At 37.2% G+C, this 21,579-nt stretch overlaps 1 protein-coding gene across 1 annotated transcript in view; it reads left to right on the top strand.

Moving 5' to 3' along the window:
* Positions 1–850: 850 nt before the first annotated feature.
* The window catches only part of EDNRB (endothelin receptor type B), a 922,930-nt gene continuing 902,201 nt past the window's right edge, over positions 851–21,579 (top strand). Inside the window, exon 1 of the mRNA XM_050766470.1 lies at positions 851–854. The gene's annotated coding sequence lies outside the window, so the exon portion shown is untranslated. The remainder of the gene's footprint in view (positions 855–21,579) is intronic.

Below are 21,579 nucleotides of genomic sequence, written 5' to 3'. Positions count from 1 at the left end.
ACGGTGATTAATGGCAAATGGAGAAGAAGAGACAATGAGGAGTCCAGGTTTTATAGCTTAGGCAATTGGGGCACGTCATTTTGTATGGTAGGAAAAATGGCAGGAGGAGTGGTTAATGGGAAGATGATGAATTCTATTTCAGACATCCTAGGTTTGAGAAAACTGTGAGAACATCTAAGTGGCAATTTCCAAAAGGCAGTTGAATTAATGTGTCTGGAGATAAGAAAAAGGTAGGGCTGGAATTAGACATTTAAGAATCATCTCCATATATTGGTTAATTTAGTCCATCAGAGTGAGTGGGATTTCCAAGGTTAATGTATAGGGTCTGAAGAGAACTGAAAATACTCATCAGGAAGGAAGGGGGGAGAGGAGAGGAGGGGGAGGGGAGAGGGGGAGGGGAAGGGAGGGAGGGGAAGGGAGGGAGGGGAAGGGAGGGGGGGGGAGGGAGACGGGAGGGAAAGGGAGCGAGGGGGGAGGCGAGGGGGGAGGCGGGAGGGGGGAGGCGAGGGGGGAGGCGAGGGGGGAGGCGAGGGGGGGGCGAAGGGGGAGGCGAGGGGGGAGGCGGGGGGGGGGAGGGGGGGGGGGGGGGGGGGGGGGGGGGGGGGGGGGGGGGGGGGGGGGGAGGGGGGGGAGGGGGGGGGGGGGGGGGGGGGGGGGGGAGGGGGGGGGGAGGGGGAGGGGAGGGGGGGGGGGGAGGGAGGGGGGGGAGGCGAGGGGGGGGGGGAGGGGGGGGAGGCGAGGGGGGGGGGGAGGGGGGGGGGGGAGGGGGGGGAGGCGAGGGGGGGAGGCGAGGGGGGGAGGCGAGGGGGGGGGCGAGGGGGGGGGGGGGAGGGGGGGGGGGGAGGCGGGGGGGGGGGGGGGGGGGGGGGAGGCGAGGGGGGGGGGGAGGGGGGGGGGGAGGGGGGGAGGGGGGGGGGGGGGGAGGGGGGGGGGGGGGGGGGGGGGGGGGGGGGGGGGGGGGGGGGGGGGGGGGGGGGGGGGGGGGAGGGGAGAGGGAAGGGAATGATCAAACTTCAGACAGCAACCAACACAACATGAAAGAGATGGCTACTTCAAAGGCAGTGCTTTTGCAAGTTCATGCCTGCTGTATAATTTCACTCATGTTATTTCCCATCAGTATTTTATCCCTCCTAAATCGAAGTCTAGTAGAACCCTTCCCAACCCTTCCTTATCAACACTTTAACAAATGCTGCCATGAAAAATCCTCCTCTTGGGAGTCTTATTCGATAGGAACAGGTTATGGACAACTTTATCTTTCCCTAAGATGAGAAAACTTCTTTAGAAAATCCCCTGGTGCACGAAAGAAAAAGTGCAAACTCTTTTATCCTCACTACAAAAATTAAGAGCATACCTATGTCTTCTTTATTCTATGTCACAATTTTTTAAGTACTTCACCCTGTTTCATTTAATTAATTCATTAAAAAGCATTCATTAAGAGTCTGCCTTTTGCAATTAACATGCTGATCTGTCTGTGTATTGCACTACAGTTTTCAACAGATGGGAAGCCCTAGGATCATATGATTGATAATTTACGGCTTAGAGGTAAAGCATCATAGAAAAATCCTTCGATCAGTCCTTCTGAACCACCATGGTTGTTGGAGTACAGTAAAAATATCAAGAATGCCACAATCAAATACTCAGATCAGCAGTGAGATATAAATTCAGGGTTTATCTGTAAGATAACTATGATCAGGTGAAAGTAAAGATAATCTAAGATTGATGCATATACAGGGTTTGTTATACCATTCTTTTGTTTTTGTTTGCTTGGAATTTTCTGAAGAAAAAGTCAAAAGACAGAAAGAATCCCAGAGAGACAACAAAAAAGATAAAAATCAATTTGCCTATTAAATCTGGTCAAAGAAAGAGAGGCAGGATGGTTGAAGGAGACAAAATTCAGAGTTGAGAATGTCGGCTCTGGAGAAAATTCATGGCTATGAATTGTAGCCCCATAATTTTTCTACCATTATATGCTACCATTTATATACCATTATAAGTTCTGAATGAACTAGAAATTCTAGCTAGAATGAATTTGCTGCAGATCAGTTAAACTAAAGTCCATGAACTCAAAGTTAGCTGAGCCCCTGACTTGCTTGATTTGGATCTAAACTCACAAAATGGAGCTTTTCAAGAACCAGCAAGGATGACTGACAGATGGCAAGAATCTGTGGAGAAGACGTAGGCCCTCCCCAAAGACACTGTGAGAACCACACTGGTAGGAACTGCAGCCCACTGTCTTCAGGGTGACCAGAGCTGTTAAACCTTTTAGCTTCTGTTTACTACAATTTTCATGCTTCAAACTTCATCCCTGCATCAGCAGGGCAATCTATTTCGTTTCAAGCATCTGTTCTCCATAATGAGCTTTATTCATTTAGAGACAGGGTGTCTCACTCTGTCACCCAGACTGGAGTGCAATAGCTCACAGCAAACTCAAATTCCTAGGCTCATGTGATCCTCCTGCCTCAGCTTCCTGAGTAGCTGGGACTACAGGTGCATGCCATGCACCACCATGCCTGGCTATTTTTTTTTTTTTTTTTTACTTTCTTACTTTTTGTAGAGACAGAGGTCTCCCTTTGTTGCCCATGCTGTTCTCAAACTCCTAGCCTCAAGCAATCGCCTTGGCCTCTCAAAATGCTGGGGTTACAGGTGTGAGCCACTGCCTCTGGCCACAAACTATTTTTAAAACACCAAATTTCATTCACTTTATCTAAACCTGCAATGGCATGACATGCAGTTTTTATTTTAGTTCCTGACTTTTTCTAAATCTTAACTTACTTCCCATAGTTTTTTGTTTTTGAGACTCCCTCTCAGAATATTCTTATTTACTTGAGTGTTTTAATTTCTTTTTCTTTTTCTTTCATTTCTACTGTTTTGTTTTCAAATTGTTCCTTGGCCAAAAATATCTTTGGTGTAACTATGTGTTAGGGAATGTAAAAAATTGTTTTTCAAATTATCTTAATTTATATTTCATTCCCTCATGGTAGACATGATTATTCCCATTTTGTGAATGAGAAAAGGGGACCTAAAAATTAAATAATTTGTCCAAGGCTTTATAACGCGCAAAGTAGGAAACCAATCCACTGTCTTCTAAAAGCATGGGCAGGTTCTGTTTTACCTAGCATCACTGTACATTGGAGATAGGCTTGGAAAAAATAAAATCAATCTTCCATATGCGATAACTCATATAGACAGAGATTTAGAAAAAGAAATCCAAAGTATTTATTTTTGGCTTTCTGGTTCTTTTTCAAAGTAGAAATAGAAGACCTGTAGGAAACAAAGAAATAAGTATTCGAAAGCTCTTCTTTATTCCTCACTGAGCCAGGGCTGCTTTAAAAAGCGATCCTGTGCCAGAGTTGGAGTATTCGGTTCACTCAGCAGTGACAGCTTTTATTTAAACTCTGTGGGTTCTATGTTCCCTTTTTCCTAAGAGCTCTATGTCTCTCGTCATTCGTAATGGCCCAATGTTTTTTTCCTCTCACTTATGGCAGAGACAGAGAGAGCAGGCTCTTAGAGAAATGGGAGAACTGCAGCCCTGACTCTGCAGGTAGGAGGCAGGCAGGAGAGGAGCCGCAGCCGGAGCTCAACATGCGCAAACAGGAAGTGTGTCCAAGGTTTTCGGGAGCTAGCAGGAGCCAGGGACCGACAGCCAGATATTTATCTGTATGTGTCTTAAATTATATTTTTGAAAGACTGTAGTCAGTTGTGTGACAATCTATAGGAAACCAAACATTTGCACGAGTCTACTTTTTCCCAATTTTTAAATATTTTTCTTTTTAAAACTCATGTAATTAGTAATTTAACTGTGAACCAAAATAACCAGTATATACGTATTGTGCTACATTTTTATCTCTTAATTATTCACAGCCTAAATGATCTAGATCTAATGACCATTTAGAGCCAAAACTATACTGAAAGTTTCTCAACTACAACCATTGCTGACCCAAGTATTGGTCAATTTTCCTAGCTGCTTGCTAGGACATTGTATTGCTGAGGCCATTTTTTACAAAGGACACAGATTTGGCCCTTGAAACATGCAGATAAAAAAACAGATGGATTTTTATCTTTTCATTCAAAGTGGGGGGGAGGGGCCAAGTGATTTGTGTGTTTTGTGTATCTCTATTGGAGAACAATAAACTGATTGAGAGGGTTTTTTTTTTTTTTGGAAAAGGAAAAGCAGACAAACTAAATCAGCAACCATCCCTTTGGATGCCAGCTGACCTCGGATGGAGATTTAGTGCTAGATGTAAAAGGCTTTGTTTACAGACAATTAAAAACCACATAAATTTAAATTGTCAAAGAAGAAATGGTTTCCAAAGCTCCTAACAGCCTGGTAGCTCCCTCCTCAGCCCTGTGCAGGAAAGGCCCAGAGGCAAATACAAAGCCACCAACCCAAATGCCTGTGGAGTTTGCCAGAAAGCCAGATCCTGCTGCTTCTGCTGCTTGTTACTGCTAATGAAAAACAAAATCTTACACAGCTTCAAATGTAGGTTCTTTGAGTGCTAATCAAACAGCGAGAAGGCAACAGACAACCAGGGAGGAGGTGGCTGCGCGAAAGTACGCCACAAAGTATGGAATTACTGCAATTAGGCCTTTCGGCAGTCAACGTGTCCGAACCTTTTGTGTGCTCTCCGTTTTTTCACACCAAAGGAACTAGATGCAAAGATTAAAAAGTGACACAAACACAAACGATCGTCAGACTTAGAGCCTGAAATACTCCGAATGTTCTTATCTGTGTATTTTACTTCTTCCCATCAGCCATCAGGTAAAAGGACTGAAGCTCCAGACAAGAGCAGCTCCATAGGAAAAAACAAAAACAAAAAAAAAAAAAAAACCCTCCCATGTTTACATCAATATTTGGTGCTGATGTTGATGAATAAGTAATGATGTGTAGGTGTTGATAACATTTATACACAGCCCTGATTGGTTCTGACACAGGTGCTCCATGGAGGATGAGGTTTACAAGCCGAAAACGGTCAGGGGAAAGCCATGGTTTCGGGCTGTCCCTCACAGATGCGGGATTTTGCACCTGTGTTTGAAGTTGCTCTTTCATTTAGTTTCTCTGCAGAAAAGCCAGGCACAATGTTCAAACTGGGAGCACCTGTGTTTGGGGCCAACTTGGACTATTTTATGGCCTGAAAGTGGTCTCTCAGATTCATTACTTAAACTTAACAAGGAAACTTTTTTTTTTCCCTTGGAGTTTTAAAATTGGGGGTTAAAAAAATTAAGTTATGAATAAACATATTAGTCTCATTACAGGACCAAGCATATGCAAAGTGTTGTACGGCTTGCTTACATTATTCAAGGACTTGGGTGATAAAAGACAAATGCTATTAAAAATTGGATGAGCGCTGAAACCCTGCTCATCGATTGAAATCTTTGTTTAAATCACAAGGCAATTTTCCTGTTAGGGATGCGACATTTAGGCACCAGAGCCAACTCCAATTTAATACAATCTTATTCTATTCTAATTTAAAGGCAGAAATTCAACATCGTCTACAGCTAAATTAAAATTTGGGTGATTTTTTTCCTCTAATAAACTGACAACAATATTGATAGATTCTTCACTTTCTGCTTAATTGGGTTAAGAACATTAAAAATTCTCCAGTTTAAAATAATAAGTCTTTTGCAACCGTAACTAATCTTTCATTCCCTAAGGTTTGGCCAGTGACAACTGGAGGCAAATCAAGAAGAATTTATCACTTGGAATCATGGCCACAAGTCTCATTAAAAAAATTGCAGGGAGAACAATTAAATGGCATGTTCGAATTCTTTGGACTTGGCATTGGTAAATCTAAAGGCTAAGCATATGCGTTATGTAAATCTATTGCTTTTTTTTTAAGTCAAATTTGTAATGTGTGTTATATTTCAAAATAAACTGTTTTAATTTGTATTAAACAACAAATGCAGGGGGAAAATGATATACTTATTTATCATCAATGTAAAATATAACTGACCAAAATTCTGCTGATAAATTATGCTGGTAACAGCATTCTGAAGAAACAGATTTATTATTTAGACATTATATCGAAGTGCAGGAGTCAATCAAGTAATTATGTATTAAATATATATTGTGTAGTTGCTATCATTAAAGAGGTATGGATAGATAAAACGTTATATTAACAGTTTTCCACAAATAGTAACTGAGTAAAAAAATTGTCAGATTAACACTTGTTTTATTTTTTATCAATTAGCTAAGCCTTTGATTTGAATTCTCCACCCTCTGGCGTCAAGGAAATGCCTTTTCTTTCTTTTTCTTTAAACAAAGGATTATTCTTCCTCAAAAGGGGTTTGTCTAGTTCTTTTATTGTTTTATGTCACACAAGGGAAAAATGCTTTTGAGGCATCACTACTGAATTTAGCAGGGATGAGAGTTTACTGCTATATAATCATTAGTCAATGCAGTAGCTGAAACCTTAAACAAAAGAAAACAAACTACAAACAGGCAAGCATCCCCTGAAGGCACATCAGAACACCAGAGAGGGGCGGCATGGATTTCAAACAAGGTTGCCCAAGCATGTGCTAAATATTGCTGCTCTTGACTTTAAACTGCACACCAAGGAATACAGTTTCACCTCTATACTGAAACAATACTAAGAAGCACGGGAACAGAATGTAAAGGGTTTAAAGAATGTACTTTAACTCCGATTCTGTGGCAACTTTGTGAAAATTTTATTTCAAACCTAATAAAATCTCTCAATACAAAGAGATTTTATTATAAAGCTATTAGAAAAGGTTGCTTAAATTGCATGTGTCTTTTTATCCGGGGCCATGCTTTGTTACTTCATACCAACTACCACCATATACAGTTACAGGTCTAATCATGTAGCTGTGCCTTGTTAGAAATCTTGGGAAAGCATTTCAGCAGGGCTTCTTGCCTTCAAACAGACTGATGATTTTCACATCAGGTGCTTAACAATGTCGTAGGTACGAAAACTTGTCCATTATAAGTTCCTAAAGCAGGCTAATGAGGAAGCACTGCTTTGTGAAAACACACACACTGAAAAAAAGTATAAACCAAAAGTACAAAGGAAGTAGTGATGCCAATTTTAAAAGCAAGGAAAATGCATATGGAATACATGTCACAGATACAAACCCATGTGTTGGGGAAAAAATATTGCTACTACCATAGAAATACTTTTTATAACAAATTTTTTAAATTTAAAATTTTTTCAATTTATTGATTCCGATTTCCAGATTTTTATGTGTGTGTGTTTTCTTTTTAATTCTACATTTTGGTAGTGCTGTTGTTATTCAAACTTGCTAATTAAAATAGAGGTAAAGTTAATTTCATAACATGAAAACCAAGCTACACTGGTTGATAGGTTTTAACAAGCTATTTCAGGACAGGGTATGTTGATCAATGGTAATATGTGTTTTTGCTATACACCCCCAAGTCTTATACACACTTCCTCACTCTGCTCCTCCACCCAAAATAATTCTTACTTTAAAAAATTTATTTTTCAGATAACTACAGGACAATCAGATATCATGTAGCAAATATAACAATATATAAGATTCTAAATTGCATTGTTTTTCTTGTTTTTTGATGTTATGTGACAAGAACTCAAGAAGACAGAGACTAGGAGGAATTTAATACCATTATCTATACTACCAAAATAAGCAATCTAAAATTCTTGACAAGATAAAATTATATCACTGATTATAATGTTGATCATTTTGAAAACTCATGGATTGGGTTTCCACAGTAACATATTTTGTCTGTGCTTGAGATTTTCCTAATTTCATTTCTGTGAAAATACATGTGTATCCTAGAACACCACAATAGACTTTTCCTTTCATGTCCTGTTTCCTTACATTTGTTTGGAAAAATTGCATAAGGTTGTGTGACTATGAACTGAAACAAATTGAGATATGGTAAGATGGTTGTAAGTGGCTTAATTTATACGTTTTCCCCAAATTAGAATTCATAAGTTTATAGAAACACTTCCAAGACTGTGTAGCCCCCGTTAAAGTCCTTAAGGGGACTCAGCTTTTCATGTCATTCCAAACCAAGCCCCCACTTTCCCACTCCCCACCTGGCTCTATAAAAGTTTATTCAGTGAATGAATGAATAAACATCTTGCCCAAGAAGAGATGAAAATCAAGAAACATAGGTGAAATAATTGAAACTCAAAGACTCAGAAGATTTAGGGAAGGATTTTTAAAAAGGCTAAAGCAGATATTTTCCTAATATAATCAATAAATAATACGTTTTTCACATTTGAAGAAGAGTTTTGACGTAAAATTATCTGGTAAAATTTATTTTGAGTTTAATTCTATGTTATTTATCAAGTATAGATATTAACAGAAGACAGTAATTTGATTATAACAAACTAGAAAGTGAAAATAATGTTCAGAATTGTTTCCCAAATGTGTTTTGACTTCCTTGGAACTCTAGGTGTTGACACTGTGTCTGGGCATGCACAAAAGAGTGAGAAATAATCAGGCGTCAGTTACTTACCTGCTCCAGATAAATATTTAAATTACCCTTCTTCCCAAATCACCCTTTCGACCTACAGAAAGCATTTTTGCCTTCATGATTTGGATTGAGAAAACTGTATTTTATCTGTACACATATTTATATCATGATGATTTTAAAAAGTTTTATGTTCATTTAGAAGTGTTTTAATCTTGATTATTTGATTTTGTCTAAGTAAAAGTTGTTTATCATCAAATTCAAATTAGAGCTTTTACAGATAAAATTAGAAATCAACTTTTTGGTCAAAAGCATTTTTCTTGTATATGCCAAATGTCTTAGTTTTCAAAGTGTCCTTAAAATACCATAAAATTACTATAACAATGCTTGCAGATCTGGGTCTTTTTTTTTTTAAATAAGTTAATGATGTGGGATGAGAGCTATTTCATCTTTTATACAGTTATTTGACAGTGATAAATTTAATTCATTCTATCACATTGAATGATACATTTATATTCAGTATGTAGTTTAAAATTTCATAAATGATTAAAGTCCCTGTCGTTTTAATTATAATATGCAGAGAGCAGCCAGAACTTATTTGCAAAGAATAATGTACAAGTCAATAAATTTGGTGAGTACTCCTGACAACATATAAATAATGACTTTAGAAGTATAACTACCTGTAGTTGAAAACTAAATAACAAGAGTCCGTGTTTGGGTTTTTATGAACTAGCTGATTTAGTTTTCTATAGGAGCTCTTTGGGTTATAATTTGCTTTATTAAATAGAAAACACAGTAATGCAATGAGATTATATTACTAGTGAATCCATTTCAACCTAGAGTCTGACTTGAAATAAACCAGTTCTGGTCACCTCCCTACCCCTAGACCTTGGTCACTGTAAAGGGCTTTGGATATCCCCTGGGATCATTTAAACCAGAAATTATCAACAAGAGAGTCAGATCTTCTCACCTACATGGATAGTCCAACACTCAGGACCACACTGTCCTCCATCCCAACAACCTACTCCACATTATATACTTCCATTTATAGCGAAGTCATCTTCACTTAAAAAAAAAAAAAAAAAAAAAGCCCCAATCCATCCATTTTTGTATTCATCCAGCAAATATTTATGGTATTGACTACATGCCAGGCACTACTCTGAAGTAACAGTAGTGAGAAATACTGGCAAGGTTTGGCCAGAACCAGATTAACCTGTGTGGGGTGAAAGACGAAATAAATCAGATGCCGTAGAATTATAAAACATAACCAGTTCCTCTTGGAACTTACATTCCACTTGTTTTGTTGCACTTCTCTCTACTTCAGAATTCCATTTCAACTCTAGAAACTAAAGCTATACTGACAAAGGAGATAGCACTTTCTTGAATCCATCTTTATGTTCAGTAATAATTAAGATACTCTAATTACTTCACACCACGTGATGATTAAAATGGGCCGGAACACCATCTCTCTTCTCAGGGGTATCTGAAACTATTCCCCACAAAAGATCCGGTGGAGAAGCAGCCATTTATGTTGCTCCCATCAATCTTAGCAGATGATCTCAGTACAGGGAAGGCTGATGTTGGCCAAAAGATCTAGCTACTCAACCTTCTTGTTAAGATTACAAGCCCAGTATCATCTTATAAATAGATCAGAAGTGAGGTTTAAACTTGTGCCTGACATAAATCATGTGAGGACAAACACAGTCGTCATTCAAGGTCTCCACTAAATTCCATGAGAACAGGGGACAGAAAGAAGCAAAAGTGATAATATCCTATCACCTTCGTTTAGTTTCAAATGTCTATGGCTCAATTATATACCAGCAACATCTTTCAAGATTGTTGCTACTCAATTTATGAGCAGCTTTGTCTGTACTAAAATTGCAGGGCTGCATCTATAGTTTTATTGCAGCTGGTCCTTTCAATGATTGTATTTCTCAGAAGAAAAAAGAAGGGAGAAAGAAAAGTGGAAAAAAGAGGAAAAGGAAAGGAGGGGAGAAAGGAAAGAAGAAAGAAGGGAAGGGAAGTTGGGAGGGAGGGAGGGAGGACAGAAGGAAAAAAAGAGATTATGAATACAGACTTCAAGCCTCCAACAAGTGAATTTTGTACACAGACATGGATTGTTAACATCTCAGAGGCACGGGAACTTTTTTTAAAAAAGTGTTCTCTGTGATACTGTAAATAAGAACAGCTATACACATTTTGATCCAGCTCACCTATTTTTTTTTTTTTTTTTTTTTTTTTTTTTTGACTCTTCTCTCTTACAATTTCTCACTCCAACTCTTCCACTATGAACACTACCACTGAAATACAGGAGTCCTAGTATCTGCCTGAGAACTGAAATACCAAAATTACTCTTAGCCTGTGACCAAAATAGATGCATTACTACCGCCCCTAAGCTGGATATCTGGTAGAAACAACTGCAGACCTTTAACTAGATTGCTGCTGTGGGGTGATAGCCTAACGAACTGCCACCTAGAATCTCTGAGGGTTAATAAGCCACCTGTCTTGAAAGTAGCAGTCATGTTGGTCTTTGAAGCCTATCCCAATACTTAAACTCCTGATGAAGTTCTCACCGTGCCAAAGGAACTTACTAACAAAGCCACTGAGTCAATTTAACCTAGGGAAACTAGACCCAGTAGACTAGGCTATCAGAGTTTTGTGTTGAGATAATTACTGCACTAAAGAGAGCATATGGGCTGTCAGAGCTGGCACATGGCCTGCACCAGCTGTTACCTGGGTGCTTTGGAAAACCTACTGAACAGCATTTTGGACACAGCACAGCTCTGTGTAAGTTTTCCAAGGCTTCTACTGGGAGTTCTTCATAATAAATTTATTTCCTGTATAAGGGAGGATTGCACCCAGTAACGTAACTGGAACAAGCATGTTACATTTTTCTGGCAGTTAGAGGATTACTGGCCAAAAAGAGGGAAACAATCTGGGGCATAAACAGGCACAAAACCTGCGAATCCAGGAATAACTGAAACATTAACCAGGATAGGTCCTCCTGTCTTAAAAAAAATTAAAAAGGTAAATTTGACACTTTGAGAATTTCTTTGAAAATGATCGATATATAAAAGCAGGCATTTAAAACATCTGTCACAACATCCAGCACACAAGAAATGATCGCTGCTATTCTTATTTTTGTTACTACATGATGAATCCTACCTAGTAAGTATACTCAGGATTCCTGAACTGCCACAAAGTACACCATTCTTCTGTCATTGATTCTAGAACTGTTTTTACCTTAGGAAAATGGTTTTCCAAGAATGGATATCAAAGTGGGTCAGCCAATGAATATCTCATAATGACAGCAAATTTTATTTATATGTACCACATTTTCTTTTAAGTGACCTGATCCCCAAACTTGACAACTATAGTATCCATGACTTACGTTATTGAAATTCAGCCACCTCTTAAATACCATACAGCCACATACTACATGTAATGAAAGATCTTTAGACAAACCCAAGGAAACAAGGGTGATGGAAATAAAGTTTTTCATGATAGAGTCTATACAAAAAGAAGAATGTCAATAAACATGATCAAAAATATCATTAATCATTGAGCTTTAATTCCAGTAATAATGTTATCACATTGCAACTTAAACTTTTGTATTCATAAATGATTTTTCCCCCTTCAAGAACATTAGGAAGAGTGACGTGGGGCAACAGCAGATTCCCATTACTGGGAAGTCATTAAAGTGTTGATTCAATGTTAGTATCCAAGCTCACAGGAGCCTGGATTTTTACTTGTAAATTCAAACTTTGTAACCTCTTTGAAACAGAAACAAAATGAACATGACAGTCACAGCTTTTCTCCACCTGGTTGGGAAAGGAAAGTCAGTTTCACTTCAAGGAAGTAATTTAAAGCCCAGTTTACTTACAGAATAGATCTTGTTCAAGGTTTTCTTTTGAATCAGACCCTACTAGTCTCAACTAAGTGAGTTTACTTTGCGAAAATACACAGCAATAAGGACAAGCTTTGGAAGCGTCAAGTTCAGCCTCTTTGGTACTCTTTCCAGAGGGAGAGCTGATTTGGGATCCCAAAGAAAGTCATGTTTCAGTGAAATGACTGCATGTCCAACTCAGAAAAATTCCGTCATTAGATTTAAATTTTTAAAATGTATGCCTTGAAAACACTCAGGACATTTAGAAAATCAACCGCATTACATCACAGTAAGTGCATCACCGCATTATATTTTGCAAGCTTTAGCAAATAAAAAAATCCCCCAGAAGAATCTTAATTCTTATCTATGGAAAACATTAAACTGCTAAGCGCTAACAACTGGAATTAGTCCTTAAATCTCTAATGAGAATAATAAAACATGAGTGCAGTTTGTGCTGTAACTTGATAAGGCCTGAATTTACTTGCTGTTAGGAAAAGTCACTGATCCAGCAGTATGGCTTTTTACTCCCTGAGGTACAGGAAACAATATCTGTCCTCTAGGAACCTTCTCTGCGGTAAGCACTTCTTATCTGTGCTATCAGAGGACGGAGATAGCAGGCTAATATCTAGTAACAGCAGCTTTATGAGATGATCCATTACTGATTTAAATCAATCTCAAGCAGGTAGTTCTCCTTAACCCATTCGGAGCAGATCTAAGCCCCACCACAGAGCACCCTCAAACTCTCTCTGGAAACTGCCAGTCCTGAAACTTACGAGGAAGAAACTGCAAAACACTGCTTCTCATCTTCTATACTAAGTGTCTTTTTAAAAACTTGCTGCTCTGAAAGATTGCAGAATTAAGGCTACTGACCAACAACTGAAATTCAGTTTTAGTAACAATTATCAATTCCGTGTTCACTCAGTAGATGTACATAGCAGGGGCTTAATGAGCCTATTAGCAATTTGCAAAGACCCAACAACTTGCTGTGAGGAATGTGAAGATGAAACAACTCGCTCTTTCTACACTAGGGGAATTTCGTTAAAGACATATTTGCTGGGAAGCAAAGTCCTACTGTTTAGAGGTACAGATCAGCATAAATGCGAATGGAGGAATGTTTAAGAGCAAATTAAGCCCTGCATTTCAGGAATTAAGTTAGCAGAGACTTCAGATGTTAAAGTCCCAGCGACATACAGGCATACAATATTAGAGTTTCATGTTCTAAAGGAAAAATGTTCTCTAATATCTTAAGACTTGGATAAATAAATGCTAAAGGCCGATTTTAGGCTTACTTATACAGTCAAATGAATACATACACAAATACAAATATAGATGCAAAATAATAGATTTTAGTCTGTGAAGGAGTCTTAAATATTATCAATTTGCTCCACTAGATTTGCTGAGAGAAAATAGAGGCTTTGAAAAGGTTCAATAACTTATCCAAGGTCACAAGTAGAAATTGACAGAAATGAAATCTCCTAACATCTGCTAATGCTTTTTCTCCTGTAGCTTGCTTCTTTAAAAGCAAGCTACAAAGTCTTTGTGAATGTGTATAACTCACGTGCATAGGGGGTTTCAGCACTTTCTGAATTTCAGAACTCATTCAAACGATGAGCGAAGCAGTATTCATATATTAAATATTTAAGATTACTTATATTGACTCTCAGTTGAAGTTTTATTTCCATATCAATTAGATTTGAATACATTCACCTTTTCACTCAGTATCAGAAGTGTGAAGTGTCAAAGATAAACTCAAAAAGAAAAAAACCCGGTACCAGCTGTGCATGATTTCAAATACTATCCCTACTTTTTTCCACATAATGTTACCTTCAAAAAATGGAATAAATATTCAATCTTCTCCGCTGATATACAATTATTAGTTTTCAAATTCCGTGAACTCTGTGAAGTTAGTGATGACACACGGAATTATCATTACATTTTATTAGATTAAAAATTAACGACAACACAAACCACAAAGCTTCTGACAGTTACTTGGTAAAACGGGAGTATGCTTTTTGATTTTCTAAGATCAGCATTTACATACTTTTTACTTATACTACACTTTTTAAACGTTTATTAACAGCTTATTAATTAGTCACATCTAGCCCACTATGGCACTCATAATTGATTTTTTTTTTTTATTTTGTTGTTTGGAAATATATTACTACTTAGACACTAAGAAACTAAAGGAAAAGTACTCTTTACCAACTTTTTTGCTAGTGATGCACTTCCTTCTCCTTCACCTCAGCCTCTGCTATCTGTGTCTTTCAGCTTCCAAACTGTTTTGCCTGATCATGTCCAATCGCTGAAGTGCCGGCGACCACCTAGAGAACCACAATAACGGGCTTCCCCTTGAGAGAGCCGCATGGGACTTCTGTTCATTCCTTTCATGTAGAAACAGAATGCAGGATATTTTATGATTCATTTTTCCCTTTTTGATAAGTATGAAAGAAATATCAAAAGAAATTCAGAGATATTTCCATTTTCTCAGAATGAGATGAAGTACAGGGAGCTTCTACTTAAGAAACATGCTTTTTTCTCCCTGACATTCTCGCTTCATAAAGTGAGAAAATTATCTTTACTGCTTTTTTTCTTTGATGCCTGAAAACAAGATTCCATGCCTCCTTGCATTTTTAACACTGTCAAATTAAATTGCCTATCTCAATTAATTTAGTTAACGTAAGAACTAAGATGAACAATGCCTAGCAATTGTGATTTTAGTAAGCTCTAATAACCATTTGCTTATTAAGTTAATAGCATTCAAAAACGCAGTAGAACATATACAAGGACAAAAATCTCTAAAGTGCCCCCAAATTTAAAAGTACGGTGTTCATAAACCATAGCATATTCCAGCAGTATATTTCAATATCTTGGATATTTAGTTAATATGAAAAAAATTTATGCAAAATACATAATTAAATATTGTATCCACAGGCTGTAGGTTTGTGGAAAAAGTCAAACAGCCTTCTCCCTTTGTGTTATTTAACCACATTTTCTAAAAAATCATGAAATGTGAAGGTTGTTCCTAAGATTAGAGGGAGGATCATTTTTATGTATTGTGTGCTATAATCAAATCACTTTGTCACTTATTGCTCTAACATGCTTTGGATTTTCAATGATTTTATGCATTCAGATTCCTGGATGTTTTAGCAATCTTATCAAATCACCATTTTAAAGAAAAGCAGAATCAATGGATTTAGTATCACATATACTGTATTCAATGGCCTGAAGCTATAGTTCTTCTCTCTTCTCTTTGCAATACTAAATTTGCTTATGGAAGAATATGTGCCCCTTATTAATATGTTTAAACCAAAATAACATCCAACCGTGTGATTGTTTTTAATCACTCTGTATCTGCCTGTTAAATGCATACTGACAGGATTTTACCTGCTTTGCCAATAACCTTGTTTATAAATGACCTATTATCCAATTCAGAAAAGTTTGCTGCCAAACTACCATTGATTAATTTTACAAAAAGTATCATTTCATTGAGGTGCCATTAGGACAATTCCAAGACATTTTTTAACAGACAGTAATTTAATATTCCTTTGCATTGGACATTATACTACCAGAAATTCAGAATGTCTTTTAAAAAGGAACTTTTGGAAATTTTAGAAATAAACCCAAACATGGTATTACATTGCCGTTGTCCTTCTCAATTCAGTTATACTCTCAAGGATGAAAGGGTAAGCATTCTAGAGATATCAGAATATCTGTACACCAAACATAAATTGAAAATGGATTTACTTTTTGCTTATCATTTATACTACTCTTGGAAACCTGATTTGAAGAAAAACGTATTTCCCTCTTAGTTTTGAATCATTTCCCCCACCCTAAACATGTATTGTTTGTACGTTCACACAGAAAGATAAGTAAAATTACAGTGAAGGCTCCAAGCAAAATCTAGCCCAGTCCAGACAGCGTAATAATGATGTCATTAAGACTCCTAGCTGAATGGGATTCAGACAGAACTGCTGTATAGCTGCAGACATAAATCTGAAAGAACTTTTTGGCTACATTCTCAGACTTACCTTGAGAGATATTTAGGAGCTCCAGCAAAATGAGTTGAGAGAAATGCACTCAAAAGAAGGTATTCAGACTGCAGACAGAGATGTAGGCCCTAGAAGGTGCATCCTTCTGAGATACAGGAGGAAACAGTTTGTTAATGGATAAAGACAGAGAAACAATCTGAAGAAGAAGAAGAAGAAAACAGAAAACAAATAAACCTTAATTCTAGCACAAATAAATGAGAGAAAGGCAATTGTGGGGCTGCTCAAAGCCTTTTTGCCTCGCTGAATGAAAGCAATCCCTAAGACTGAATGGGTAATGAGATCCTGGCTCCTGAGATTTTAGCTTTCTTAATCATGTTCATAATTAATTCAAGAACATTGATAATTTCATTACATTCTTTTTGTCTTATCAATAAATGATGTGCCTGCACTTTTGGTCCTGTGTACAGGGAGAGAAGAGATGCTTTGGGTAATATTGCACTAGGAATAGTGGATATATATGATCCAAAAAGGTGAAGTGGTAATTATTATCCTTGACCAGACTTCTATTATCAGAACACGATGACAAGCAGCTACAAATAATTAATAAGCTTTTTATGCAGAAATGCAAAGCCTTTGAAGAAAAATATGCTGCAAGTAGAATCTCTTACTGAAGATTATGTACATAGCACAACACACTTCCACAGAGCCAGTTTGAAATGGAACATGCTAAAATGCCTGCATCCCAAACACAAGAAGAAAATCAATAGCATGTTTTTTAAGTACCATTTTTAAAAACTTTTCTTTGTCTTAATGTTTCATTTCAAAAAAAAAAAAAAAAATCTGTGTCCTTCTGATTGTCTTCCTAAAGTCCTTTCCAGGATCAACTTACAAAGATGTTAAACTGAACTACCCACTCAGTAAAACCTCCTTTTTAAAACCAAGATGGAAAGCTCTGTCACTATCTGTCAGTCATCATCAAAGAAGCCCTTTTCCTTTATGGTTTTCTGTTCACCCCCATGTAAATTTTCACAAAGCTATCACTCATTAGTTTCACAATCCATTTTCAAGGTTTGGAGAGAATGTTTAATGCCATTTAATAGCATGAAACAAGGAGGCTGTCTAGTCTCCCAAAATGTTTAGATAATAAACCTGAAATTGAAAACTGGGCAGCTTAGGAAGAGCTGCAAATGGGAAAATTCTCCTAATTGGAAACAAGAATAACATTTCAGTTTTAAATATAGTGTGTAGCAAATAATCCATGCTCAATTACACATGGGTGATACACAAACTAACATTTTTTAAAGAATTAGACCAATATGGTCTACTTAAAATTTCAGCAGTGGAAATCATTTCGTATAGGTGTCTCAGAACCAATTGTGCTATTAAAGATAAAAACAATTCATACAATGCTAAAAAGTATTCATGTTGGCCCTTTGATCGGATTACTAAACAAAATAGTCTTTGAGAAGATACTGCAGAATCACTTAGTAAAGCAAGCTGTTGCCAGTGACATTGATATATGGGACAGAAATAATGTATATACTGGGTGGATTTATCAGTAAATCACTGGCTCTATTTACTTCCCCAAGGAAAAAGACCTGTCCCTGAAAGAGAATTCTTTGTTAGAACAACCAGTGGGAGATTGATATTGGCAAAACATTCAATTTGGATATAGTCTTGCAAAAGATTCATAAAACAATAATAAGTTAACAGACAAAGATTTAGCACATTGGCAGCATACAATTGCCTAGAGAACATCAAGTTTCTTTATTAATTTCATCAAATTATTTCTTTGTGACCTCAGTTATACAGGATGTAGCCACCAGCAATCTATTTCTCAATGAAAGAAGACAATTTTGAGAAGTTTTAAGTCCCTAAAAATAACTCTTCCATGACATGCAAACTATAAACACCATACAGACTGATTCCCAGTTAAAACACTATTAAATTACAGTGAAATTTAAGCCTTAGATGTCAATTTCCACAAGTTCCACACATTTTTTACATTCCTATCTGCTTTTTAAAGTTCCAAATAGGAAGTAGATATTGCAAATCAAATATGCTGATCAATATTTCAAGTTAATGCAGACCCAACTGAATTTCAGGGACAGAAGATGGAATTGTAAGTGCTTTCTGTGCAGTTTCTTAAGAGCAGTTAAATTAGAAAGAAAAACAAATATGTATAATGGAATGTAGCCTGCACTAAAGTGTTTTCAATTCTATAGCTTTTGCATATTTACCATCAGCCTAAATCTCTTCCCCAGTGAGCTTCAAACACTTGTGTATAGTTCCTGGGCATTTTCACGTGGATGTTCCCCAATTAATTGTCTCAAATTATTCATTATCTTTTTCTTCCCCAAACCTGCTCTTTTGCTGTCCCATCTCTGGGAATGGTCTCACCATTTACCTGGTTACCCAAGGAAAACACTAAGGCATTGTTTATGACATATCATCTAAATACAACACCCAATCAGCCATCAAGTTGTAACGCTTTGGCCTCCCAAGTGTCTCTGCAACCTGTCCTCTTCTCCCCATTTTCATGCAACCCACCAGCCCCTATTGCCTGAGTTGTTTTCTCTCAAAATGTCTCCTGCCTCTAGGTTCACCCTCTCCCTTTCGCTCTCACACTACCGCCCATCATCTCTTCAATCACAAATGTGATCATGTCATTCCTTTACTTGGGCCATTAGTGGCTCTCATTACCCACCTGTAAGATTGCTTAGAGGCCCTTTTGATTTGACTTTTGTTGAACTCTCTTAGCCACATCTTTTAACCATACTGTTCCCCTAATCATATAGTTACTTTCTGTTCCACACACTGCTCTTTTCACTAAGCCTTTGGTATATGCAGTGCCCTTGCCATTTCCGTGATCAACAACCAATTTTTCTTTAATTGGACTTTATAATAACTTTTGAAGATTTTTCAGTTGCTCTTTGTAATTTCTCAAAGTTCACGTTAAAATAGAGCCTTTATCAGTGGAACTGATAGTTGTACTTCAGTTAATTCTTGCTGCAGTCTATCAGTGGGCTTTTGTGCTGCTCAGCCTCCCTGGCAGTCATACTAATCACTAGTCTTATTATCATAATCTGTAACCGCTGCTGTTTGCTTCCTCCTAGAACTGAAGGATGTGAAGTATAAGCATAGTCTCATCTGTGTTTAAATTCAATCAACTGTTGTCTATTCTTATAAAAGCAGGGTATTGGTCCTTTCATCTCATTAGAGTGATATTCTAGGTCTTTGCTACAATTATTTTATCAGACTGTTACATTTTCTGCTTTCTTCTGTTTTGCATTTCTGTTTGATCTCACAGAAAGGTGAAAGTTGCTGGAACCAAAAAAAAAAAAAAAAACTTGCTTGAATACATATATAAATATGTCAAATTTTAGTGCATTTTGACTGCATTTTGTGATTTTTGTCTCTTGTTTTCTGAAAATTAAAAAAAGTAAAATAGGAAAACTGTATAACCCTTGACTCTTACATATTAGATTTTGTGTAATTTCAATATCATGGCAATCAGGAAGAATACAATACTGACACAGGAGAGTGTATAAAATATAATGATTTCTCAATAAATCTTTGTTGAAATAAATACTTAAAAAGTCAATTAATCCTATAAACCTCAGTTTCTAGGATATCATCTGTATTTCCACCAGACTGCTTTTTAAGCAAAATTCACATTTGGTCAATTCATTGTTAACTAATGCATGAAAATGAATGATATAGTTTGCAAAGATTTTTGTCAGTAGTATATTTTTAAAAAATTATAGTGTTTCTGAAATTTTCTTATTAGTAAGAACTCACTTCCTGGCGATACCAAATAAACGTAGTCTAATTGCAAAACACACAATCTCTAACCAGAATAAAAAGAGGAAGCAAAGAGGGCAAAGACATTGAGATTTACAAGGAGTTAAGAAAGCTGTACTAAATCAGTAGAGGGGTAATTATTGGAGTCCAAGTGAAAAAATAGCCAGGGGATACTAGAGAGTTGGAGCCCTGTGGTCCATACGGAAAGAGCTGGTCTCCTCTTTGGCAAAAACAGATTAGTGAATTTCACTCAAGTGTCTTAGTATCTTAGTCTGTTACTTGATATCAAAGTGGTTTAAAATTTAAAATTTTGTGAGAGCATTAACACTTAAAAAATATTTTAGAAGAAAACATTATTTATGTTACCAGTTTAGACATAAGGACAAAAGCATTCAAGTTTTTACCCCTTTCTCTCTCCCTTTCTATTTCAGAAAGTCACCAGCTTTTGTTTTACATCTGAATTTGAAAGGTCTCTTCCTTCTCTAGTTAGAGATTCAGAGGCCCAAGTTCTCCATAATAAAATAATAATAAAAGTAATAGATTGTCTTTCCATATTAACTTTTCTTATGTAAGATAATATCAAAACTTGAAAATTAGCCTCTTTTAGGACTTGAAAAGATCAGAAACTAAATAGAAAAATATCTTATTTAACCCACATAGGTTAACAAATACTCCACAGAAGTGATTTTTTTTTCAGAAGCATTTTTAAATGCTTTACTTCTGTCTTCTCTTCCTCCTTTTTTTCTTTTTTTTTTTTTTTTTTTTTTTTTTTTGATGGTGGTTGTATTAGTCTGTTTTCATCTTGCTATGATGAAATACTTGACACAGGGTAATTTATAAAGGAAAGAGATTTAATTGACTCACGGTTCTGAAGGGCTGGGGAGGCCTCAGGAAACTTAGAATTATGGCAGAAGGGGAAGCAAATACACCCTTCACATCGTGGCAACAAGAAGTGCAGAATGAAAGCGGGGAAAAGCCCCTTATAAAACCATCAGATCTCGTGAGACCTCGCTTACTATCATGAAAACAGTATGGAGTGAACTGCCCCCATGATTCAATTATCTCCACCTGGTCCCTCCCTTGACACGTGGGGATTGTTACAATTCAAGATGAGATTTTGGATGAGGTACAGCCAAACCATATCAGTGGTCATCTTTAGAAGCTGTTTCATTTGGAAGCACAGTTCTTACGCTCCTCTATATGTAAAATAGCAAATATTGACTATCTGGCCTATTGAAGATAGTCAAATTTGTAATTGCTCAGCACTATTGCTCCATAAAATCATGACTTCAGAGGCATGGGCATCTTATCAGTTTCATGTTGTAGAAAACTGAGGCTCAGGGAAGTTAAGTTGCCCTGGGTCACAATTCTTGTAAATGGTGAAATTAGGTTGTTCCCTTCTCACTCTGTGGCCTCCAATATAGTGCAGGCAATCTAAGTGGCAAAACTCAGTTGAATTAACCAATGATGGCTAATCTGCCTTTGCT

The sequence above is a fragment of the Macaca thibetana genome, chromosome 17 (genome assembly GCF_024542745.1).
Source record: "Macaca thibetana thibetana isolate TM-01 chromosome 17, ASM2454274v1, whole genome shotgun sequence".
NCBI lineage: Eukaryota > Metazoa > Chordata > Mammalia > Primates > Cercopithecidae > Macaca > Macaca thibetana.
The sequence above is the reverse complement of the archived record's forward strand: the minus strand, read 5'-3'. Positions and strand labels throughout refer to the sequence as shown.